The sequence below is a fragment of the Euleptes europaea genome, chromosome 8 (assembly GCF_029931775.1).
Source record: "Euleptes europaea isolate rEulEur1 chromosome 8, rEulEur1.hap1, whole genome shotgun sequence".
NCBI lineage: Eukaryota > Metazoa > Chordata > Lepidosauria > Squamata > Sphaerodactylidae > Euleptes > Euleptes europaea.
In genome coordinates, this window is record NC_079319.1 from 25,511,119 (window position 1) to 25,528,107 (window position 16,989).

Sequence of the window (16,989 nt, forward strand, 5' to 3'; positions counted from 1 at the left end):
GGTTCAAACACCTTGCTTTGTTGCTCACTGCTACTGTCAGTTATAATGTGGTTCCATATCCTTTTAGCTGTACAGTCCTTCCACTCTGTTAAAGTCAAAGACTGAAAAGGCATGGTGAAATAACAGATGCTCATTGCAGCAGTCTTAAAGGATGGAGCTCCACCAAAGAAGGTTCTCAAAATCTGGATTCAGCATAATGGCCACCAGCCCACACAAGACTGAAGGAATGCCCATAGCTAGGGCTGTCAACGTCCAGGTTCTCGCTGGAGATCTCCAGCCGATAGAGATCAGTTCACCTGGAGAAAACGGCCACTTTGACAATTAGACTCCATGGCATTGAAGTCCCTCCCCCTTCAAACCCCGCCCTCCTCAGGCTCCAGCCCAAAAACCTCCTGCCAGTGGCGAAGAGGGACCTGGCAACCCTACCCATAGGGAGCTTTACTATAGCATCTTAGTAAGGGTCTACTAAGGGTGGTGTAACCAGTGGCATAGCGTGGGGGGTGCAGGGGGGGCCGGCCGCACCGGGCGCAACATCTGGGGGGGCGCGCTCGCACTCGCAGCTCTCTGCCCCAAGGGGCCGGGTCTCCATGGCTGGGGGAGGGGGGGCAGACCCCCCCCCGTCCCCAGCAGCCGCTCTTCTCCAGAGTCCGCTCCAGCCTCGCCTCGCCCGCCAGGGTCTCAAGGGGAAGCCTCCCCTCCGGCAAAAGGGCGCTTCACCCGACCCGCCACCCCTTTCCTCTCCAGTGGGGACCCAAGACGGCTCACGTCGTTCCCCTCTGCGGCATGTTATCCTCACCCCCACCGGGTGAGGTGGGCCAGGCGGAGAATGCACGCGCTTGGCCGAGACCACACAACACGCGTGCACGACGCAGCCGGGATTCGACCCCTGCCCCGCCGAGCCGAGCGTCCGCCAAGCCACCCTTCCTGGCGCCGCAGCCGGCCTGGCCGCTTGCTGGCAGGGAGGCAGGCAGGCCGGCCAGCCGGCCGGCCCCGCGCCTCCGCGCCAGCCCGGGGGCACGCGCACCCCCCCAGCCCCCCGGCCCGCTCACCTGCGCGGCGTCTGGGCGGCTCTTGCTGCGGGGCCAGCAGACGTGGCGCAGGGAGGCGAGGCCCGGCCCGGCCCCCTCGCCAAGCACCTGCGCGGCACAGGGAGCGGAGCCGGCCCGGCCCCTGCGCGGCACAGCAGCCCCGCTCCCGCGGGAACGCGCCCTTTCGGCGCAAGGCCGGCCCTTCGGCTTCTGCCGCCGGCCTTTCCTTCCAAGCCAGCCCCTGGAGCACGACCTGCAGCAAGACCCCTTCCCCAAGCCCCAGAAATCAAGCTGCCCTCCCTTCTGCGCCCCCCAGCAAAGCCAAGATTTGAACCCAGGCCTCCCAGGCCCCAGTTAGCACAACATGCTCTGCAGGGGACCAGTGCCCCCCCCCCCACAGGCCCTCTCCTTGGAAACACATTACAGCCCTGGCGGAGGCTGCGGACACCAGGATGCTCTTCTGAGAAGTGTTTGAAAATAAACTTGTATTTAGATGCATTTTACTTTAATTACATCAGTATTTTCATAACAAACAATACATGTGCTTAGGGGGTAAGGGTTTCTTTAACTAATCTAGTGGAAGAGACTCGAGTGCTAAAATCCACGGGTTAGGGGGCGCAAATTACTTGCCTTGCCCCGGGTGCTGACAACCCACGCTACGCCACTGGGTGTAACAAATGTTCAGGCCAGGAGCTAGCTCTTTAAACCACAGCTCCTCTCCCCAGGGTGTCTTCCTCGGTCTTCCCACTGTGACCCCCTCCCAGGTCTTGTCACCCATGCTGTCTCTTAAACCTCAGTCCCAAGAGCTGCCTCTGCCTGCCTCACCTTCTCTGGATGAACCCTGTCACTTTCAGTGATTAGGGCAGCCTTCTCTCGTCCTTTCCAAGGCTTTTCCTGCTGTAGCTGCCTCCCATCCAACAGCTGGGAGCTGCTTCACTGATCCCAGCTGTTTCTCTCCTCTCTAGGGCTGCCAGGTCCCTCTTCACCACCAGCGGAAGGTTTTTGGGGAAAAGCCTGAGGAGGGTGGGGTTTGGGGAGGGGAGGGACTTCAATGCCATAGAGTCCAACTGCCACAGCGGCCATTTTCTCCAGGTGAACTGATCTCTATTGGCTGGAGATCACTTGTAATAGCAGGAGATCTCCAGCCACTACCCGGAGGTTGGAAGTGGGAGGGTAAATAGGCACCACTGTACCAGTATCACAGAGATTAGAAAATCAGTACAGGAGCAAAAAGTATTAACAAAGTGCAACAAATTTTATCATGAATGCTACAAAATTAACACAACAACAAAGATATGTACAACATGTAAAAATCCACAATGCTATGAAGAACAACAAGGTGCAGCAAGCCTGTCAACCTAAGTTGTATGGATTTCTCAAAAGACTCTGTCAGAGTACCTTGAGGTTGGCAGCCCTAAAGATTAGTGCTTCAAAAGACAGGTAGACTGTAGCCTCTTTCTTTGGCAACTCTAGGTAGTGGGGAGTGCCCGTCTGAGCCCATGCAAAAAGCAAATTTGGGACAAAGCTCTGCACATTCTTATGTGAGTGGCAGTCCCATTAATGCACACTCCTATTGGTCCTCCTCCCTGGCTGTGCTTGTTTGTATGTCTATATGCTTTATTGTACTGTTAATTATTTATATATACATTTTTAAAGCTATTTTAATATTTTCAGTGTTTTAATGCCTGATGTTTGCTGCCTTGAGGACCCTATTTTGGTAGAAAGGTGGCTTTTATTTATTTATAATTTGATTTATATCCCGCCCTATTTCCTGGCTGAGGACGGGCTCAGGGCAGCCATACAAATGTTTTAAACAAACACAGTGGCTTGGCACATAATACCAGTGGGCACAAGCCACAATCACAATGACACAGATGATGATGTGATTCGACCCCAGTTCCCTCTAAATTAAATCAATGGGACAGACTTCCAAATGATCAGGCACGCAGTGGTGCCAGTGTGGTATAGTGGTTAAGAGTGGTGGTTTGGAGCGGTGGACTCTGATCTAGAGAACTGGGTTTGATTCCCCACTCCTCCACATGAGCGGTGAACACTAATCTGGTGAACCTACACATAAGGCCAGCTGGGTGGCCTTGGGCTAGTCACACTCTCAGCCCCACCTACTTCACAGGGTGTCTGTTGTGAGGAGGGGATGGGAAGGTGATTGTAAGCCGGTTTGATTCTACCTGAAGTGGTAGAGAAAGTCGGTATATAAAAAACAACTCTTCTTCTTCAGTGTAATGGATAGAGAATGTAACTAGGATAGAGGAAGTCTGAGTTCTAATCCACTGAATATATCTCACTGAATAGTCTTGAGCAAGTCATTATTGCCTAGTGGGAACGATCTCATAAAGTTGTTGCAAGCATAAGATAGGGCAATGCCATGGAAAAAAGATGGGCTGTAGATCTAATAATATGTTTAGGGGCACAATTACACAACAGCTAGTCTGAACTTTGATTGTATAATGCATCTGAAAGTATTGTACGCACCTTGTGTAAATACACCACACACATTTCCACTGTGGCTTTCATGCTGCCAAAGGAAGTACATTTTTCGATTTGATTCAGCTTATTGAAAATGTTTACTACCTTCCTTTCTAAATAAGAGATACAAAGCAGCTCAGTTGAAAACAACTGTATTGGTTAGCACAAAGGCAAACTTGGATTAATATGATAGACAGAAGTAACTGCATTCCCTCTTCAGTGATCCATAGATAATGGGTCACTGGGAGATTGAGAAACACTGCCTTTAGATCCGTGCCAAAAAAAAAAAAGATACAGCATTGACAGATATTGTGTCTGAAACACCTTGAAGCAGCCCCCCCTCCAAGTACCTCAGGCAGTGAGTCAGACGCAGACCTTTTTGCCTAGGTGGTAATGAAGCCTAAGGGTATCATTTGACACTCCAAGTAGCTGTGCTTTGTAAACCAACTGAAGGGTTTAATTTTTAAAAACTTTCTCTCCTCAATTAGCCCCTTTAGCTTGATTCATAACATACCAAAAAGGTAAACTGTCCTAGAAAAACTGCAATAATTAGATGGCCTTTTGACCTCATCATTAAGTGCTGCTGAAACTTGACATAATCCGTTGCCCCCCCCCCACAGATGAATTCAAGAAACATATTGTCATATTATTTCTACCACCCACAACTAGAATCAAAAGGCATGATTCTAAATGACTCTGCATAATTAATGGAGTATTGCCAAGGTGTCAAGTTTTGATATGATGATAAGCAGAAAGGTATTACGATCCTACTCTAAAGTTCCATTGGCTTAAAACTAAGCTCTGCTTATTGTTTCAGTTTTGTAACTGTGAGCTTTTTAAGTCTAATGACTTTGTTGGCTTTGGAATTAGCCAGGTATATGCACCGTTCTAATGCTCAGAAGTCTGTCCACATTGTGTCGGCTGAAGAACCTCCTCCATATCTACTGAAGAACCCTGTGTGTTGCAGATAGGGTTGCCAACCTCCAGGTACTATAGGGTAAGTGCCCGGTGGCGGCGGGTAAAATCCCGCCAATCCACCGGGCTACCCGCCAACCACCTGAGGGCCGGCGGGCAACGCATGCCCGCGCGCCCGCGCAACGCATCCACGTCCCTTTCGGTTTTACCCGGAAGTGACGCAGATGCTCTAGTAGCTTCCACCAAAACTCTATGGAAACCATAGAGTTTCGGCAGAGAAAAGCTTGCCAAAGAAAAGCTCCCGCCGGTGGATCTGCGAGACCTGGTAAGCCTAAGGTACTAGCTGGAGATCTCCTGCTATTACAATTGATCCAACCGATAGAGATAAGTTCACCTGGAGAAAATGGCTGCTTTGGCAATTGGACTCTTATGGCATTGAAGCCCCTCCCCAAACCCAGCCCTCCTCAGGCTCCACTCAAAAAAACCTTCCACCGGTGGTAAAGAGAGATTTGGTAACCCTAGTTGCAGAGGATTTTGGAACGCATTATAGGACATGCATGTTCTTGATTATACTAGGTACCTACTGGATCTATTCAGCTTTGCCATCATACAGTCTCCAATCTTTTTGAGCCTGCGGGCGCCTTTGGAATTCTGACACAGCTTGGTGAGCGCAGCTACAAAATGGCCACCTCAAAATGGCTGCTTCAAAAGGCAGAGCTAGCCATATAAAATAGCTGCCATGGTTTACCTCCAGTCACACAGTGAAGATCCTTGCGCTGTGGGGGCAGCTGCTGCCGAAGCAACAATTTTAGAAATCTGCACAACCAATCAAATCAATAGACAAGAAGAAACCTTGCTAAGCAAAAGCCTCATTTGGCTTGCCCACTTTCTAAAAACACTTGGCAGGCACCAGGAAAGGTATCAGTGGGTTGGGGACCCGTTTCACACAGAGAATAAACCTACAGTTTATAAACACAATATTTCAAGTGTACATTTCAGAGGAATGTGGGTGATGCAGATTGGTTGAGCAATCTTTCAGGAAGAACTTTCATTCATGTTTAGTATGACCCCCCCCCCCCAATAAGCTTCTGATGAACAGATATTTGTTAGAGTGCAGTTGGGGGGGATCTAACATTTCCATCAAATTCCAATACCCTTATCTCATAGATGTCTGTATCCAGTACATAAATTGATGAATACAAATATGTAAAGTTACTCCCAGGTAGATTCAGTGCTTTCTTCTCAGCCTTGATGCTTCACTACTTTGGCCGTGAATCATAGAGTTGGAAGGGACCACCAGGGTCATCAAGTCCAACCCCCTGCACAATGCAGGAAACTCACAACTACCTCCCCACCCCCACACCCCTAGTGACCAGAAGATGGCCAAGATGCCCTCCCTCTCATCATCTGTCTAAGGTCACAGAATCAGCATTGCTGACAGATGGCCATCTAACCTCTTCTTAAAAACCTCCATGGAAGGAGAGCTTACCACCTCCTGAGGAAGCATGTTCCACTGTGGAACCACTCTAACTGTTAGAAAATTCTTCCTAATGTCTAGACAGAAACTCTTTTGATTTAATTTCAACCCGTTGGTTCTGGTCCGGCCTTCTTGGGCAACAGAAAACAACTCAGCACCATCCTCTATATGACAGCCCCTCAAATACTTGAACATGGTTATCATATTCCCTCTCAGTCTTCTCCTCTTCAGGCTAAATATACCCAGCTCCTTCAACCTTTCCTCATAGGACTTGGTCTCCAGACCCCTCACCATCTTTGTTGCCCTCCTCTGGACACGTTCCAGCTTGTCTGCATCTTTCTTAAACTGTGGTGGCCAAAACTGAACACAGTACTCTAGGTGAGGTCTAACCAGAGCAGAGTAAAGCGATACCATCACTTCGCGTGATCTGGACACTATACTTCTGTTGATGCAGCCCAAGACCTGAGTTCAGTTAGCAAGTCAGTAGCCTGGACAACAGCCTTTCCTTTGCTCTCTGCTGAGCATTGGTGGAGCTGGATATCTAGGGTTGCCAACCACCAGGTGATGGCTGGAGATCTCCCACTATTACATCTGATCTCCAGGTGACAGCGATCAGTTCTACTGGAGAAAATGGCCAATGCCACGGTATTGAAAGATTAACCAGAAGAATAAAGTCCTCTCACAACATAATTCCTCATAACTGCTTCTTCTTCTTTTTAAGTTCCTTTTGACACTAAAGGCTGCAAGCAGATGACTTGGGATGTACTACTGAAGGACCACCTAGGCAGATCAAAATGTGTCTTGATTCCAGAGCCAATCTAAAACCATGTTAAATATAGAAGGTGAAATGCTGGAGACGCCCTTAGCAGTACAAACAAATTATTCCTCACGGCTCTGTACTCTCCTTAGCCAGACCTGTCAATGAGCCTTTTACTGTGGTGTGAAAGAGGTTGTGTTACTCTTAGACACCCCACCCACACAATGGTGAATGCTCAGCTCCAGGTGCTTCTGAGTGAGAGGAGATTTGTCATTCCAATCTATTGCAACCCATAATACAGTCTGGTTAAGAGGTTCCCAGTGCTTGGGGCAGTGAGCACTTGAACTCCTGAGCTAGAAAAATAAAGAGAGGAAACTGAGCCTGTCGCCTAGCAGCAGGAGGCCATGAAACCTCTACTGCCAGCAACAAACACTCTGGTGGCTGGCCCTGATCCATTTCCCAAGGACTGGAAACCACTGATCTAGCAAATTCATGTCATTTATATTGCCCACAGAGTGAGAAGGAAGAGACACAGGGATCATGCTGCATAAGCTTACCATGCTTATTTAAAATGCATGTTTTAATCCACTATGTTGTAATAACAGGGATTAGTCATTACAGACGAGAAGAAGAACTAGAAAAACTGCCGCTTCATAAGACTGCTTCCTGCAGTTGAAGAATACCGCATTGAGCTGTCAGTAGAGATAGGATCTTGTTGAGCCGGGAGAATTCCCTGGCTTTTGGGGGCTTAAATTAGATACCTAGCATTTTTTTACCTAATCATTTTCGTTTTATGTTTAACAGAGCTGACATTTATCAGACAAACAATCCCCCCCCCCCCTCTTTGAATGGCTACATCTGAATTCGGAGTGCTGAAATTATATGCAATTCGACTTCCAAAAAAAGCAAGCAAGCAAGCAAGAAAAGCATTTCTTAAAAACTGGAACTTTAACTATTGATACATTGCTATTTCAGTAAAGTAAATATACCTGAACTTGCTATTAGAGTTACAAAAAGGCAAACCCAAACATAAAAATGTAAGAGCAGCTATTCCAGATCCAACCACTGGTCCATGTAATCCAGCATACTGTTTCATATAATTCGCAACTAGTTTCCCTGGAGGGCCAGACAACAGGAAACAGAGACCAAGGTCTTCCCCTGATGTTGCCTCCTGTTGCTGCTATCCAGAGGTTTGCTGTTTTCTGATGTGGACAACCCCTTCAGTCATCGTGGCTAGTAGTAGTGAGAACCAGTATGGTGTAGGGGTTAAGAGCAGCAGATTCCAATCTGGAGAACTGGGCTTAGGGTTGCCATCCTCCAGGTACTAGCTGGAGATCTCCTTCTATTACAACTGATCTCCAGGTGATAGAGATCAGTTCGCCTGGAGAAAATGGCCGCTTTGGCCATTGGATTCTATGGCATTGAAGTCCCTCCTCTCCCCAAACCCTGCCCTCCTCAGGCTTCACCCCAAAAGCCTCCGACCGGTGGCATAAAGGGACCTGGCAACCCTAACTGCTTGATTCCCTGCTCCTCCACATGAGTGGCGGACTCTAATTTGGGGAACCAGATTAGATTCCCCACATACAGCCTGCTGGGTGACCTTGGGCTAGTCACAGCTCTCTCAGAACTCTCTCAGCCCCACCTACCTCACAAGGTGTCTGTTGTGGGGCGAGGAAGGGAAAGTGATTGTAAGCCGGTTTGAGCCTCCTTTCAGTAGAGAAAAGCAGGGTATAAAAATCAACTCTTCTTCTTCTAGCTTCTGACAGACCTGTCCTCCATGAACTTGTCTGATCTCCTTTTAAAACCAGCTAAACTACCTCTTGCCTCTTGCCTCTGAAGTGAACTCTGTAATTAAGGATATAATGATGACGAGCAACATAAACTGCATAACATTTCTCATACTCACAGTTTTGGTTAGGTAAAGGATGTTTAGGAAAAAAAATCATACCTATATTCAGTGCAGTTCTAGGCAGAATTACACACCCTTCTAAGTCCATTGAAGTTAAAAGATAAAATTCCAGTTAGGATTGCACTGTTAGTGAACTAAGACCCACTCTTTCTGGGAGATGACTTGTGCCAATATTTTAATGCAACAGTATGAGTTTAAATTATGAGCTATTTACTGTGTTAAGAATGAAGAAAGTATTTGTCTTTTTTTTTAAAGAAAGAAATAAACATTATTAACAGCAGCTTGCCTTACTATAGAGGAAAAATGGAAGAACATTGAATTTAACTGGATTCCACATATATGGTATCCACTGGTTAATGATAAAATAGTTTGAATCCAACAGTGAGGGAGGGAAACAAAACATTTTATGGCATAATAGTGGATGCTATCATATTTAAGAAGAAGCCATGAAACTGCGCAAAAGCAAATAACATCCAAGATTTATAATAAGCACATCTGTTTTTGAGTGACAAACATGTTGGGAATGTGATTTGTTAATTGTTGTTTCTTTGTGTTGAATATCCCTTATGGTTCACTCCTGAAAGTTAAGTGATGCTATTGCACCAACTGTGATTTTTAAATTTATTTTTCTCTGGTTGGCCAACAGAGTGACAGCAGGCCATGGGGGTTACCAATGGCAGGTCTCCTGCCATAGCAGGAAACCTGGCAACCCTAGGTGTGGTGACTACTGCCAGGAGCAGCCAAGTCATGCAAGAAGCGTGGAGGCTGCCACTGAGCCTAGGCAAATTGTGTGGCATCAAGTTGTGGCCACTGTTGCTTCTGGTTGAGTTGCGGAGATTGCATAGTAGCAATAGGCCTGCTGCTGGGCTCAGCCATGATGAATCCATCCTTCAAGGCAGGAGGGAGGGGAACAGGGTGGACTGAGAGGCCAAAATAGCCCTTTAAAGAGCTCTGCCCCTTTCTCCCTGCCTTTTACTGACAGAAAACATGGTTTGAAGCCTGACAATATTGTTGTGGTTGCTTAGCATTCCCCCAATGGCCACTGAGATCTCAGAAGGCATTCACTTCTTAAAGGCACAGGTAGTGTTTATGTTACTTTGGGGATTTTAAACTCCCAATGTATTTTTTTTTAAAAATTTAGATTTTGATGTTTCTGCAAACCGGAGGCTTTGCTCGGGTTTGTAGAAAGATCTGCTTGGTCTATTCATGTCTCCAATCTATGGATTTAAGTATCCACAGATAGGGCCAAGTTGGGAATTAGATATATTGACTAGTGGGGACTCATGAGATTCACTGGGGGGGGGGGTACTGGGCTGCCCACTTGCTGGCTCCCACTCCCCTGCTTCCCAATCAGTCTACATCACTGCTGTTTCTTGCGGCAATGGCAAGGGAGCCCAGCTGTGGTGGCTCCCTCTTCCCCTGCCCACCTGCATTGCTGCTGTCTATAGCTTGCTCACTCTCATGCACCTTTGCATCACCACTGCCTCCACAGCTAAAGCTCCACAGTTCCTGCCCCTACTCCTCCCTCATCTGCCTGCATCCATTGCTGCCCCTCCACTGATCATGGGTGGGTGGGGCTTGCTCCTTTGTCCCCTGCCCACCTGCACTGCTGCTCTTTAGAAGTTCACATGGTGGTTGGGATGGTGATGGATCCCACTTCTCCCCCTGCTCACTCACTCGCTTGTTTGCATCACTGCCACTTCTGAGGCTCACACAGCAGCAGCTGTCCCTGCTTCTCGTATTCCACCCTACTCCAGACTCTAGCAAGGTGTGCATGAAGCTGCGTAAATTGGAGGTGTATTGTGTGCACAAGTGCAAACATTTTTTTCTATTTGAGGGGCAATTAATTTTTTAAAATTAATTTTCTTTTTAAAATTCAGATTTCCTCCCAAATTAACCATTACACCACACCAGCATGGTATAATGGTTAAGAGCGGTGGATTCTGATCTGGAGAACCGGGTTTGATTCCCCACTCCTCCAAATGGAGCTTGCTGGGTGACCTTGGGCCAGTCACTGTTCTCCCAGAACTCACTCAGCCCCACCTTCCTCACAAGCTGCCTGTTGTTGGGAGGGAAATGTGATTGCTTTGAGACTCCTTAAGGCAGAGCAAAGTGAGGTATAAAAACCTACTCCTCTTCCGTTAGATATGTTAGGATGAGTGAGTGACTGGTGAGCTGAGTGAGCTGCTTTGAGACTCCTTAAGGTAGAGCAAAGTGTAGAGCAAATAAAAACCTACTCCTCTTCCGTTAGATATGTTAGGATGAGTGAGTGACTGGCCCAAGGTCACCCAGACAGCATCCATGGCAGAGTGGAAATTCAAACCTGGGCCTCACAGATCCGAGTTCAATACTTTGACCACTATGCCACACTGGCTCCTTTTTCCACAGCTGTGAACTCCTCAAAAAATGCCTTCCCAATCATCCAACAGATGATTTGAAGTTAAAATGGCAATCATTATATGACAAATATTCATGTGTTTCAAGTTCTCAGGTTTTCTTCTAGGTATAGTGAAATCTTAAATTAGTAGTCAGTACCTCAAGTTTGCTCTCTTAGAATACTGATATAAAAAAGGGTACATACAGCTGTATTGTAAGAGTTATTATCCGATTATTAATAACCAATTAGTGCTCCCAATCTCTCTGTTTTTAATATATAACTCAGAAGATCTATAAATTAATAATTAGTATATAATTTTAATAGGGCAAGTTTTAAACTGAAGATGAATGTATGTATTTATTACTATACTGAAGCTTGGACACCGACATATTGTTTTTAATTGATTCCTCCCCTTCTTTATCCCCTTTCTTTTCTGTACCCTATTATATAAAAATAAAATTATGAGGGAAAAAGGCCTTCCCTGAAGGGCTGGGGGTGTTGTAGCATATGACATGGGATTTGGTACAGGGAATTGTGCTAGAAGGGGCAATTGGCTGAAGATGTCATCTTTCTCCTTGTGCAAGTTGAAGAAGGAGCTCTCTGGATTCCAACCAGAATACAAAACTGAAGAACTGACAATTTGCTGACCTTAAATTCCATCCCAGATCTACCGCTGCCTAAGGAGACCTGCCTCAATTGCATTACAAAATTGCTTCCTCCTGATTAAATAAGAAGCTCCCTCCTGCCATTCTTGTGGGATCTGAAAGCACCCGATTCTTGCAGCAGAACTGATGCATGATATGCCTTGGCTGAGAGCCCCATATTTTCTTGAGTGACAGTTTGGGGCCAAATGGCTCTCCAGTTTCTCTGTGCAAATGAACTCAGATTAGTCTCATGTTAAGCCTAGTCACAGGGTGCTACCAGACAAGATGCCTCAGATCTTTGATCAACGCCTTTAGATTTATTTAAGAACCGCCAAGGGGAGTGCCCAATCTGGCTCTGGGGCAGGAGGGTTTATCTCTCACACACGTTTTTCCTTACCAAGACTAATGAAAACTCTTTCCTGGGAAAAAGCATAGAAGGAAAGGGTTATATTCTGCTGCCCCAGTGCCAAGGGAAAGGGGTGTGGCTCAGAGCCAGATCATGTGCTTTGCATGTAGAAGATCCCAGGATTATTCTAGTTCAACGATATCAGTTAGCCAGGGTTGGGAAAGATCTTGCTCTGTTAGAGACCTTGGAGAGCCACTTCCAGTCACAGACAGGGCTGTCAAAAGTCAGCATGCCCCCCCCCCCCAGATAATACGGTTGCCAGTTCCGGGTTGGGAAATACCTGGAGATTTTAGGGGTGGAGCCTGAGGAGGGCGGGGTTTGGAGAGGGGAGGGACTTCGATGCCATAGCGTCCAATTGCCAAACTGGCCATTTTCTCCAGGTGAACTGATCTCTATTGGCTGGAGATCAGGTGCAATAGTGGTAGATCTCCAGCCACCACCTGGAGGTTGGCAATCCTACCAGACAAAGATTCGCTCCAAGACCTTTCACGCCTTTTATGAGCTGAGTCAGTGAGAACAATACTAAGAACATAACAACATAACAACATAAGAAAGGCCCTGTTGGATCAGACCAAGGCCCATGAAGTCTAGCAGTCTGTTCACACAGTGGCCAACCAGGTTCCTCTAGGAAGCCACTAGAGGCACCTGATCTAGCCAGGCCAATGGTCCAGCTGGATATAATCCAGCTTCTTATATTTAATACCAAGTGGGCTTCCCAAGGCTGCTTTGAAATAAAATTAAGGGCCCTGAGCGGTTCCGTGTCTCATGCCTCATCTGGTTTAACCCTTTATGCAATGCTAAACCTGTGCCTGCCCTGACCCCCTGCGAGTGGAGGGAGGGTCCCTATCGAAACAGAAATGCCCTCCGCATAGAAGGGGTTGCCAGCTCTGCCCTTGGGACATTTCTGTAGATTTGGGAGCTGTGCCTGGGGAGGGCAGAGTCTGGGGAAAAGGAAAGAGCTCAGTGGGGATATGATACCAAAGAGTTTGCCCTCTGACGTTGCCGTTTCCTCCAGGGAAACTGATCTCTGTTTTCTGGAGATGATTGTAATTGCAGGAGAACTCCAGCATCCTCAAGGTTGGTAGTCCTACTTACAGAAAGGGGTTTAGCTGAACCTCTCCCATTGAAATGCTAGGGTGTTGCGGTTTTTCAGAGGTAGGAATGTGGGAGCATTATATCTTGTGGGACCCCTCTTGTAGTTTTAAGTGGTTCCACCCAGATGTAAGTTTTCTACCCCATAATAATCTGGCCAGCTACCTGCACTTTTAGTTCTATATAAAAGTACTGGATACTTTTTGGGGGGTACTTATTCATGCAATTAACCAAACTGAATATGAAGGGAATATGAAGACATTTTGGGTGTCTGTAGAATTGGTTTCCCCTTGGCCAGACAAAAGCCGTATAACATTCTTCATAGCTGTCACAGCTGATTTCCCAGCTAGGGTTGTCAACCTCCAGGTGAGGGCTGGAGATCTCCTGGGATACAACTGATCTCCAGATGACAGAGATCAGTTCCCAGGTCTTGGAGAACTGGCTGCATTGGAGGATAGACTTGACGTCCCTCCCCTCCCCAAGCCTCGCCCTCCCCAGGTTCCACCCCCAGAACTCCAGTAACTTCCCAATTTGGCATTGGCAATCCTATTTCCCACTGAAAGGGATTCTCTTGTCAACCTGCACACGCAGAGCCAATGAATGTACTCACTTTCCCAGGTGCTGTGGTGATCTCAATCAGCAGCAATTGGCACATTGAAGCAGTTATGGAGCAAATGCAGCCAAGTGCCCCCTGCAGTGGTGGCGGAACCAGGGGGCCGCTTGGCTCAGATCCAGACCACAACAGCCATGACAATGAGCATAGAGTTGTATGGGTCCAAACCGAGCACTCTAGTGATGCTGCCGGAGCTGCAGGCGGCGGCGGGTGGGGGGAGCTTGACTTAGCTGGCTCCTGGCCGCTCTCCAGGACTTCAACTTTCCCAGAAAATAAAATGTCCAGCCTGCCCCTCTTCTCCGAAAAGAAGAAGAAGAGTTGGTTTTTATATGCCGACTTACTCTACCAATTAAAGGAGAATCAAACCGGCTTACAATCGCCTTCCCTTCTCCTCCCCACAACAGACAGAGCTGTGACTAACCCAAGGTCACCCAGGTGGCTTCATGTGTAGGAGTGGGGAAACAAATCCAGTTCACCAGATTAGCCTCCACCGCTCATGTGGAGGAGTGGGGAATCAAACCCGGTTCTCCAGATCAGAGTCCACCGCTCCAAACCACCGCTCTTAACCACTATACCAAGCTGGCCGAGAAGCCTGGTAATAAAGCTACAGTAACACTGAGTTTTAGCTGTTTTATCTGGTATATTAGCCGCAAATAAAATTTATTTATTTATTATTTATTTACAGTAACACTGGATGTTAGAGCAGCATATTTCTGGTATCGGGGGGCTGGCAGTGCCGGCTCCAGTTTTGGAGCAGTGCATCGGGTAAGATTCCCCCGGTGGGCTTTCCTTGCTGAGTGGACCCTCCTCCTTGCCACTGCCCATTCATTTGCCCGTCTGAATGGGTTCAACCCGAGAAAGTGGGAGAGCTGAACCAAGAAAGGCATTCATCATCCTCATCCCTGTCACTGCTCACACACTCAAAGAGAGCAGACAACTTAAAAGAGGAGACGCAGCAGGGCCAGAGAGCTCCAGGGGTTTGGCAGAGGGCCCCCTGCTAGGGTGTGGGCCTTGGCAGGTACCCTATAATGCTGACCCTCAGGACTGGGAGGGTGGGGGAATTTCCCGTGGGCCGCACCACAAGCAGGGTCTGAAGCTGGAAGAAATCCCACAGATGTGGCAATCACACGCCCACTGACACATCTCTTTGTTACCTCTTGTTTATGGGACGTCAACAGCGTTCTCATGTACAAAATCCACCTTGGGCAGGTCCCATATGTGTCAGCTGAATTGAACATCTGCAGAAAGTAGGGAGGTAAAATATTTTGAAGGTTTTGCAACCTATTTATGTATTTAAAATATTTATACTCCCGCCCTTCTCCAAAACGCTTGGGACCCAAAGCAGGTAACAACAAATTCTAAAAACACGAAATACACATTTTAAATGACAGTTTTGATAAAACAAAATTTTAGGATCTCATGCTGTGAAGAACTCGGACTAGAATCTGCAAGACCTGGGTTCAGATCCCCACATGTGCCATGGAAGCTTGCTGGGTGACTTTGGCCCAGTCACATTTCTCAGCTCTAATCTACCTCACAGGGCTGTTGTGAAGATAAAATGAAGGAAAGGAGAATGATGTTAGCAGTGGTCTTGGGGTCCCAATTGGGAGAATGAATGAATGAAATAATACATAAATAGAATAACTCTACAACTCTGTTTTATAGTCTTGCCTGAAAGCCATCACAACGGGTACTTTCCTCATGCCCTCGGGGGATGAAAAATCTGTACAAATACTCCCCTGAAATCCTACTACTTGTACTAGATATTCTTAAGGACTGTTCTGAAATTTACCTACCCCTTTACTAATGTGTCTGTGGTTGGAAACTGTGACAAATATACTGCAGAGCCATATTTTAATGTAGTCCCTGACATGTCAGACTATGACTAGAAATCCTGAGTTCAAATCCCCGTTCTGCAACAAAGCATACTGATTTGAGCAAGTCATTGTCTATCAGCCTAACCTACTTTGCAAGGTTGTTAGGAAGATAAAAATTGTTGAATGGGACAGTGTACATTGCCCCGAGCTCCTTGGAAGAAAGCCGGGGTCAAAATATAAATGAATAAAATTCAGCATTATGGAGAAAAACCACATTACAGATGTAAAATGCATGGAAACATGGTCCATGTTCTACACCTCATAGAACATTTGCTTCCAGCTGCCTACGTATTTTTTAGCAAGGGTATTTGAACTTGTGAAGGAATCAGACCATTACAATCAGGTTGTATATGATTCCTGTTGTGTTTAATAATAAAATGGTTCTGGAGGTGTGGGACAGTTTCAGGCGAAGAATTAATAAGGCCAATTTAGGAAATAGAAAGTAAAAGATAGGCTCTCTTGAGGGTCGGGAGCAGGGGTCAGCAAGCCAAATGCAAGCAAATGTGTCTCAGCACAGAACCAAATATGGCTCTGTGAGTGAGCACCCGGGGGTACTACTCTCCCTCTGACAGATGTGCTTCTCCCTCTACTGTGGCAGGCACATGGCAGCAGCAAAGCAGGTGGCCTTCTCAGGCTGTCATGGGAGCTCTAGATGACAAGGAGCAACACCTGGAAGTGGAAGTAGTCACTTTCGGCATGGGCCACTCTCCACATTTACTCTGCCTGTCTGCTCCTAAGATGGCAGCTGCTTGCAAGTGACCCAGGCGGTTGGTGAGTCCAGGGATCTTTAAGCCCCGTGAGCTAGGAAGGGGAGGAGGAAATGGGGGCAAAGGCATGTCAAGGCAGGGGAAGGGACGCTTAGAAGAGAGGGTGAGGTTGTCACTGCATGTAACTCCCGCAAACCTATGTCATTTGTGCTCTTACTAACCAATTGTCAACCAATCACCAATAACATGAAGTTGTGTGTTTCCCATGATGCAAATGGACTTTTTTACACAGACTCGTCATTGATCTTGCTCTCTGAATTTTGAAGGTGTATGGCTCGTTTGGGGAGCCAGCACGGTGTGGTTAAGAGCGGTGGTTTGGAGCGGTGGACTCCGATCTGGAGAACCGGGTTTGATTCCCCACTCCTCCACATGAGCGGCGGAGGCTAATCTGGTGAACTGGATTTGTTGCCCCACTCCTACACACAAAGCCAGCTGGGTGACCTTGGGCTGGTCACATTCTCTCAGCCCCACCTACCTCACAGGGTGTCTGTTGTGGGGAGGGGAAGGGAAGGCGATTGTAAGCCGGTTTGCGTCTCCCTTAAGTGGCAGAGAAAGTCGGCATATCAAAACCAACTCTTCTTATTTCATAATGAAAGGTTGCCCACCCCTGGAGAAATGGAACTTTAAAAGGCAGTTTTGAAAA